The sequence below is a fragment of the Tupaia chinensis genome, unplaced genomic scaffold (assembly GCF_000334495.1).
Source record: "Tupaia chinensis unplaced genomic scaffold, TupChi_1.0 Scaffold000197_1, whole genome shotgun sequence".
Classification (NCBI taxonomy): Eukaryota; Metazoa; Chordata; class Mammalia; order Scandentia; family Tupaiidae; genus Tupaia; species Tupaia belangeri.
In genome coordinates, this window is record NW_006159672.1 from 7,903,648 (window position 1) to 7,905,919 (window position 2,272).

Genomic DNA, 2,272 nt, shown 5'->3' on the forward strand with positions numbered 1-2,272 from the left:
CATATGATTTCCTTTTAATTTTTAAAAAAAGTTTATAAAGTGGACAATGTACAGGAAAGGAAATGAGCTTTTGAGGAAAGATGCAGAACATATCTGTGGGTTGACACTGGATGACTGAGGCAGAGAAGAGGCCCGATACAGCTAAGCCCATCTGTACCTTTCTGTTTAAAAATATATGTGTTGGGGACAGCAGATGGCATGGTGGTTGGGTGACTGGACTCTCACATGACTGACCACAGTTTGTGTGCAAGACCTGGTGACTTGATTTCTCACTTTCTCTTTGTCTCTCAGTCTCTCTCTGGTGAACACATGTAGTGTATAGCAAATTTTAAAAATAATAATAAATTAAATTAAGTAAATAATTATTTTTTGGATATGTGTTTTACAGTGAGATAACTATTCTTTTTAAATTGATGTATTTTACATTCATTCACTATATATCTTTGCAGCATATACAATTTTCTTAAGGTCTTAGAATAGGAGAGATTTGGGAAATTGAGCAGCAAGTTCAGAAGAGCAAAGAGGTAATTTATTACATCGTTCAAAGTGGCATAAGTTGTTTGAGAAATATGAAGTCTATTGAATAACTCATGGTGCATCCAGGCACAGAAGTGTATGTTATGTGGCAGAGAACATCCTTTCTATGATGTCCTCTGAGGTGACTTCTCTGCTGTCATTGGTCTCTTCTTTGTGGCTGAATGTGGCAAAAGCTGAAGTTTTATTCATAATATCAGAGAAAAGCTAAAGTGAAGTTGGCCTCAGATCCTGCTTTACCAACTAGGAAAAGGGAAGTGCCACACAGTCCAGCTTTCACCAGCTAAGACAAAAGATTGCTCTGCTTTCCTTTTATTACCCCTGTCAGGGTTCTATCTCAGAATGATGAGGAAAGAAGATCTAGGGCCACATTCAGGGTTGCCTGCAATGTCAGGCCAGCCTCTTCACTGCCTCATTCTAATTTCTAGGATGTGGAGAAGGTCCTGAGAAGGTCAGAAACATAGATTTGGGGAGTTTTCTGTATTTCTTACAGATATTGAAGCCCATAAAGTGGTCATTGAAAATCAGGCTTGGGGGACCAGCAGGTGGCAAGGTGGTTAGGGTGTTTGACTCCCATAATGGCCCACTATGTTTTTTTATACCAGACCTGGCGACTTGAAATTCATGGCAGGCACATGTGTGTGCATGCCCAGATCCCTGGAGGAGAATGTAGAAAATGGGATTGTGACGTGGCCATCTTTCCAGGGGATGATTTGTCACTTTTTCTGTCACTGTCTTTCTCTGTTTCTCTCCTTCCTGGTGAACATACATGTTCTGTGGTAAAAACTTTAAGAAAAAAAATCAGGTTTGGTGAATATTCCCATGCCTAGAGTGGCAATGTTTTATATTTGTGGAAACAAGCTCTCTGAGAGGCAGAGCAGGCTCAGCTCATTGTCAACTCCATGAGTGTCAAATAAAACAGACCTGTGTTTGATGACACTCTGACCTCTGGGTTTGAAGCACCAAACAAGGGAAAATAGCACTAGTTGTGGCCCCTGATTCTGTTCCTTATTCTGACTTTAACTGGACCTGAGCTCATGGTACATGTAGGAGCTCTTCCACTGAGAACTGAACTCCAGGATACTGACTTTGCTTTAGAAATTGCCAGTAGAGGTCCCAGAGGTATCAAAAAAGAAAAAAACACAAATGTTGATCTTAAAAGGAAAAGAACCTAAAACAATACTCAGTCCCCAAATCTGAACCCACAATTGGTCTCATTGAATTTGAAATGTACTCAGATATGAAGGGGAATATTCTAATTGTTTCGAACTCAAATAAGTTAATTCCGGATAAAAAGACTGGACAAAGGTGAAGAAAACATGTCTAATGAAAAGGGTGGAATGTTGTCAGTCAACAGAGAACTGGCATGCATATGAGACACTCATGCCAATGAGTGTGGCACTGCCTGTGGAGCCCTGCCCGCTCCTGCCCATTGCTCTGAATGTGCTCAGCTGACAGGATGAATGCTGTTATCCTCCCTGAAGTCTGCAGTGTAGTGGACCTGGCAAGTACAAAGGCATAAAGGGAAGAGGCTGGCACTGTGAAAGCCGAGTATGGTATGCCAGTCCTGGACTTGTGGGGTTGTGAAATGGAGGAAACGAGCTTATACTTAGAACGTTAAGGTTGTACATTATTTTATGTAAGGAAGTAGAAAAGGGGGGACCAGCAGTTAGCATAATGACTATGTCGCTGGACTCCCACGTAGCTGACCGTGTTTCGTGTCCCAGGCCTGGTGGCT